Raw genomic sequence first — 7,551 nt, forward strand, 5'->3', positions numbered from 1 at the left:
GAGACACATTGTGACAGTCTCTAACTCTCTCTGACACTCTGAGACACACTGTAAAACTCTCTTACCCTCTCCGAGACACACTGTAACACTCTATGACACTCTCTGACAGACTGTGAAACACTGTGACACATTCTGACCATCTCTGAGACACACTGTGACACTCTGTGACACTCTCTGACACTCACTGAGACACACTGTGACACTCTCTAACAGACTATGACAATCTCTGTGACACTTTCGGTCTCTCTCTGACTCCCTGAGACACACTGTGATACTCGCTGCCTCTCTCTAAGACACTCAGTCACTCTCTCAGACACACTGTGACACAGTGTGACATCTTTTGACTCTCTCTCACACTGTCTGAGACACATTGTGACCCTCTCTGACAATCACTGAGACACACTATAACACTCTCTGCGGCACACTGTGACACTCTCTGACAGATTGTGACAAACTGTCACACTCGCTGACTCTCTCTGAAACTCTCTTAGACAAACTGTGACACTCTCTCACTCTCTGATATTCTCTGAAACTCAGTGTGACACTCTCTGACAGACTGTGACCCTCTCTGAGACAAACGCTGACCCTCTCTGACACTCTCTGAGTCACAGTACGACTCAGTGTGACACTCACTGACTCTCTCTGACACACTCTGAAATGCACTGTAACCTTCTCTGACAGACTGTGACACTCCCTGAGGCACTCTGTGACACATTCTGACTCACTCTGCCACTCTGAGGCACACTCTGACGCTCTCAGAGGCACACTGTGACACTCTGACCTATCTGACTCTCTCTGAGACACACTATGACACTCAATGACTCTCTCTGACACTCTGAGACACACTGTGACACTGTCCGAGACAGACTGTGACACTCTCTAACACGCTCTGAGACACAGTATGGCACACTACGACACTCTTTGACTCTCTCGGACATTCTCTGAAACACATGTGGCACTCTCTGAGTCTCACTGTTACGCTATCTGACACTCTCTGACATTCTCTGAGATGCACTGTGACTCTCTCTGACATATTGTGACGCACTGTGACACTACCTGATTCTCTATGACACTCTCTGAGTAACACTGTGACACTCACTGAGACACACGGTGATACTTTCTGACTGGTTCTTAGACACAATGTGACACGCTATGACACTCTCTTAGACATGCGGTGACACTCTCTGACAGACTGTGACAATTTCTGAGACACATGATGACACTCTAACCTCGTGGGACACTCTCTGACACACGTTGACATTTTCTGCGATACTGTGATACTCACTGAGGCACACTGTGACACTTTCTGACAGACTGTGACACACTGAGATACTCTCTGTCACTCACTGTGACGCATTCCGACACTCTCTGAAATACTCTGTGACACTCTCTGACAGACGGTGACACACTGTGACACTCTCTGAGACAGACTGTGACACATTCTGACTCTCTCTGACATGCTCTGAGACACACTGTGACACTCTCTGACAGACTATGACACATTGTGACATTCTCTGACTTTCTCTGACACTCTCTGAGGAACACTGTGACACTCTCTGACAGACTGTGACACACTCTGACCCGCTCTGAGTCAGACTGTGACACTCTCTGACGCTCTGTGCCACTCTCGTAGACATGCTGTGACACTCTGTGACTCTCTCTGACACACTGAGACACCCTGTGACACTCTCTGACAGAGTGTGTCACACTGTGAGACACTCTGACACTCTCTGGGTCACTCTGAGGCACACTGTGACACTCTCTGACTCACTCTGAGACACACTGTGACACTCGTTGACACACTGTGACACTCTCCGAGACACACTGTGACATTTTTGACTCTCTGTGAGACACACAGTAACACCCTCTGACAGGCTGTGACCCTCTCTGAGACAAATGCTGACCCTCTCTGACACTGTCTGATACACTCTGAAATATACTGTAACCTTCCCAGACAGACTGTGACACAATGTGACACTCTCTGAGACAAACTGTGACACTTTCTGGCACTCGCTGATCCTCTGAGACACACTGTGACAATCTCTGAGACACACTGGGACACTCTCTAACCCTCTCTGCGAAACAGTGTAACACTCTCCGACTCTCTCTGACCCTCTCTGAAACACACTGTGACACTCTCTGACACTCACGTAAACACACTGTGGCACTTTCTGACTCTCTCTGACACTCTCTGAAACACACTGTCGCACTCTCTGACAGACTTTGACAAAGTCTGTGACACTCTCTGACTCACTGTGACACTCTCTGCCTGACTGCGATGCTATCTGACACATGGTGACATTCTCTGAGACACTGTGACACTCTCTGTGACACACTGTGACACCTTCTGTATCTCTCTGACACTCTCTGAGACAGACTGTGACACTCTCTGACACTGAGGCACAATGTGACACTCTCTGACTTTTCCTGTCAATCTCTGAGACACACTGTAGCACTCTCTCATGGACTGTGACACTCTCTGAGACAAACACTGACACTCTCTGACACTCTCTGAGACACAGTATGACACACTTTGACACTTTCTGACTCTCTCTGACTCACTTTGAAGTACACTGCAACCTTCTCTGACAGACTGTGACATACTGTGACAGTCTCTGAGACACACTGCAACATTTTCTGACTCTCTCTGACGCTCTGAGACAAACTGTGATATTTTCTGACAGTCTATGACACACTGTGATATTCTCTGAATTTCTCTGACACTCTCTGAAGCACACTGTAACATTCTCTGACAGACTGTGACACACTGTGATACTGTTTGACTCTGCATGCAGCACTCTCTGACTCTCTATGAGACACACTATGACACTCGCTGACACACTGTGATACTCTCTGACTCTCTCTCTCTCTGACACACTGTGACAATCCCTGACACACTGTGACAGCCACTCAGACGCTGTGACACTTTCTGACACTCTGTGAGACAAACTGTGGCACTCTCTGACACACTGTGACACTCTCTGAATCTATCTGACACACTATGACAATCTCTGACACACTGTGACACTCTCTAAGACACTGTGACACTTTCTGACACTCTCAGAGACATACTGTATCCCTCTCTAAGACACTGTGATAATCTCTGACGCTCTCTGAGACATACTGTGACACTCTCTAACAGACTGTGACACACTGTGACACTCCCTGACTCTCTCTGATACTCCCTAATACACACTGTGACACTCTCTGGGACACACTGTTACACTGTCTGACCCTCTTTGGCACTCTCTGTAACACACTGTGACACTCTCTGACACACGGTGACACATTCTCTCTCTCTGACCCTCAGAAACACACTGTGACACACTCTGAGACACACTGTGACATTCCCTGCCTCTCTCTCTAAGACACTCGATCACTCTCTGAGACAGAGTGTGACACACTGTGACATCTTGTGACTCTCTCTCACACTCTCTGAGACACACTGTAACTCCCTCTGACAGATTGTGATACACTGTGACATTCTCTGAGGCTCTGTGAAACTCTCTGAGACACACTGTGACACTTTCTCACCCTCTCTGCGACAAGGTGTAACACTCTCCGACTCTCTCTGACCCTCTCTAAACACGCTGTGACACTCTCTGACACTCACTTAAACACACTGTGACACTTTCTGACTCTCTCTGACACACTCTGAAACACACTGTCGCACTCTCTGACAGACGTTGACACTGTCTGTGACACTCTCTGCCTGACTGTGATGCTATCTGACACATGGTGACATTCTCTGAGACACTGTGACAATCTCTCTGTGACACACTGTGACAACTTCTGTATCTCTCTGACACTCTCTGAGACAGACTGTGACACTCTCTGACACTGAGGCACAATGTGACACTCTCTGACTTTTCCTGTCAATCTCTGAGACACACTGTAGCACTCTCTCATGGACTGTGACACTCTCTGAGACAAACACTGACACTCTCTGACACTCTCTGAGACACAGTATGACACACTTTGCCACTTTCTTTAACCTCTCTGACTCACTCTGAAATACACTGCAACCTTCTCTGACAGACTGTGACATACTGTGACACTCTCTGAGACACACTGCAACATTTTCTGACTCTCTCTGACGCTCTGAAACAAACTGTGACATTGTCTGACAGTCTATGACACACTGTGACATTCTCTGAATTTCTCTGACACTCTCTGAGGCACACTGTGACAATCCCTGACAGACTGTGACACACTGTGACACTCTCTGACTCTCTGAGACACAGTGTAAAGCTCTCTGACCCTCTCTGAGACACACTGTAACACTCTATGACACTCTCTGACAGACTGTGAAACACTGTGACACATTCTGACCATCTCTGAGATACACGGTGACACTCTGTGACTCTCTCTAACACTCTCTGAGACACACTGTGACATTCACTGACTCTCTCTGACACTCAATGAGGCACACTGTGACATTCACTGACTCTCTCTGACACTCACTGAGACACACTGTGACACTCTCTGACAGACTATGACAATCTCTGTGACACTTTCTGTCTCTCTCTGACTCTGAGACACACTGTGACACTCTGCCTCTCTCTGAGACACTCGGTCACTCTCTCAGACACACTGTGACACACTATGACATCTTTCGACTCTCTCTCACACTGTCTGAGACACATTGTAACACTCTCAGACAATCTCTGAGACACACTGTGACACTCTCTGAGGCACACTGTGACACTCTCTGAGACACACTGTGACTCTCTCTGACGCACAGTGTGACACACTCTGACAGAGTGTGACAAACTGTCACACGCTCTGCCTCTCTCTGACACTCTCTTAGACAAACTGTGAGACGCTATGTCTCTCTCTGACCCTCTGAATCTCAGTGTGACAGTCGCTGACTCTCTCTGTTTCTCCCTGACCCCCTGTGAGACACACTGTGACACTTTCTGACTCTTTCTGTCACTCCCTGAGACACACTGTAACACTCTCTGACTGACTGCTACCCTCTCTGGGACAAATGCTGACCCTCTCTGACAGTCTCAGTGACATTGTACGACTCAATGTGACACTCACTGACTTTCTCTGACACACTACGAAATACACTGTAACCTTCTCTGACAGACTGTGACACTCCCTGAGACACACTGTGACACTTTCTGACTCATTCTGCCACTATGAGGCACACTCTGACGCTCTCAGACACACACTGTGACACTCTCTGACTCACTCTGATACTCTGAGACACACTATGACACTGTTTGACTCGCTTTGACACTCTCTGAGACACACTGAGACACTCTCTGAGACACACTGTGAAACTCTCTGACACACGGTGACGTTCTCTGAGACACTGTGACACTCTCTGAGACACACTGTGACCCATTCTATCTCTCTCTCTGACCCTCAGAGACACACTGTGACACTCCCTGCCTCTCTCTGAGACACTCGGTCACTGTCTGAGACACAGTGTGACACACTGTCACATTTTCTGACTCTCTCTCACACTCTCTGAGACACACTGTAACTCTCTCTGACAGATTGTGACACACTGTGACACTGCCTGACTCACTCTGAGACATACTGTGACACTTTCTGCCTCTCTTTGACACTCTGATACAGACTGAGACACTCTCTAAGATATAGTATGACACACTATGACATTCTCAGACACTCTCTGACACACTCTGAAATAAACTGTGACACACTGCGACACTCTCTGACACAAGGAGACATTCTCAGAGACACTGTGTCACTCTCTGACCCTCTCTGACAGTCTCGGAGTCAGACTATGACACTCTCTCAATCTCTCTGTCACTCTCTGAGACACACTGTAACACTTTCTGACTCTCTCTGATTCTCTCTGAGACATACTACGAAACTCTTTGACAGGTTGTGACACACTGTGACACACTCTGACCCGCTTTGAGATAGACTGTGACACTCTCTGACACTCTCTGACACACTCTGTAACACACTGTGACACTCCCTTCCAGACTGACAAACTGTGACACTCTCTGTCTTTCTCTGACAATCTCTGAGGCAGACTGTGACACTCTTTGACAGGCTGTGACACACTGTGTCACACTCTGACCCTCTCAAAGACCGACTGTGTCACTCTCTGACACTCTCTGAAACACACTGTGCCGCTCTCTGACAGCCTGCGACACACTGTGACACTCTTAGAGACACACTGTGACACTTTCTGACTCTCTCTGATTTTCTGAGACACACTGACTCTCTCTGACAGACTGCGACACACTGAGACACTCACTGAAAATTCCTTGAGACACACTGTGATACTCTCTGCCAGCCGGAAACACTACCTGACTCTCACTGACACTGTCTGAGGCACACTGTGACACTCACTGAAACTATGAAACACACTGTGTCACTGCCTGACACTCTCTAAGATTCAGAGACACACTGTGACACTTTCTGACTCTCTCTGACACTCTGATACAGACTGAGACACTCTCTGGCTCTCTCGGACACTCTCTGAGATATAGTATAACATACTGTGACACTCTCAGACTCTCTCTAACACACTCTGAAACACACTGTGACACACTGCGACACTCTCTGACACACGGTGACATTCTCAGAGACACTGTGTCTCTCTCTAACCCTCTCTGACCCTCTCTTAGACAAATGCTGACCCTCACTGACACTCTCTGAGACACACTGTAACACTCTCTGACAGACTGTGACATTGTCTGAGACTAACACTGACACTCTCTGACACTCTCTGAGACACAGTATGACACTCTCTGACTCCCTCTGACACACTCTGAAATATACTGTAACCTTCTCTGAAAGACTGTGACACACTGTGAAACTCTCTGAGACAGACTGTGACACTTTCTGACTTTCTCTGAATCTCTGAAATACACTGTGACACTCTCTGAGACACACTGTAACACTCTCTGACTCTCCCCGACACACTCTGAGACATACTATGACGCTCTGACAGGTTGTGACAAAATGTGGCACTCTCCGACACACTGTGACACTCCCTGACTCTCTCTGATACTCCCTGAGACACACGTTGACACTCTCTGGGACACACTGTTACACTGTCTGACCCTCTTTGGCACTCTCTGTAACACACTGTGACACTCTCTGACACACGGTGACGTTCTCTCAGATGTTGTGACACTCTCTGAGATGCACTGTGACACATTCTGTCTCTCTCTCTGACCCTCAGAAACACACTGTGACACTCTCTGAGACACACTGTGACACTCCCTGCCTCTCTCTCTGAGACACTCGGTCACTCTCTGAGACAGAGTGTGACACACTGTGACATCTTCTGACTCTCTCTCACACTCTCTGAGACACACGGTAACTCTCTCTGACAGATTGTGACACACTGTGCCACTTTCGGACACACTGTGACATTCTCTGAGACACTGTGAAACTCTCTGAGACACACTGTGACACTTTCTGACTCTGACACTCTGATACAGACTGAGACACTCTCGGACACTCTGTGAGATATAGGACACTGTGACACTCTCAGACTCTCTCTAACACACTCTGAAACACACTGTGACACACTGCGACACTCTCTGACACACG

This window comes from Chiloscyllium punctatum, chromosome 28 (genome assembly GCF_047496795.1).
Source record: "Chiloscyllium punctatum isolate Juve2018m chromosome 28, sChiPun1.3, whole genome shotgun sequence".
NCBI classification, from domain to species: Eukaryota; Metazoa; Chordata; class Chondrichthyes; order Orectolobiformes; family Hemiscylliidae; genus Chiloscyllium; species Chiloscyllium punctatum.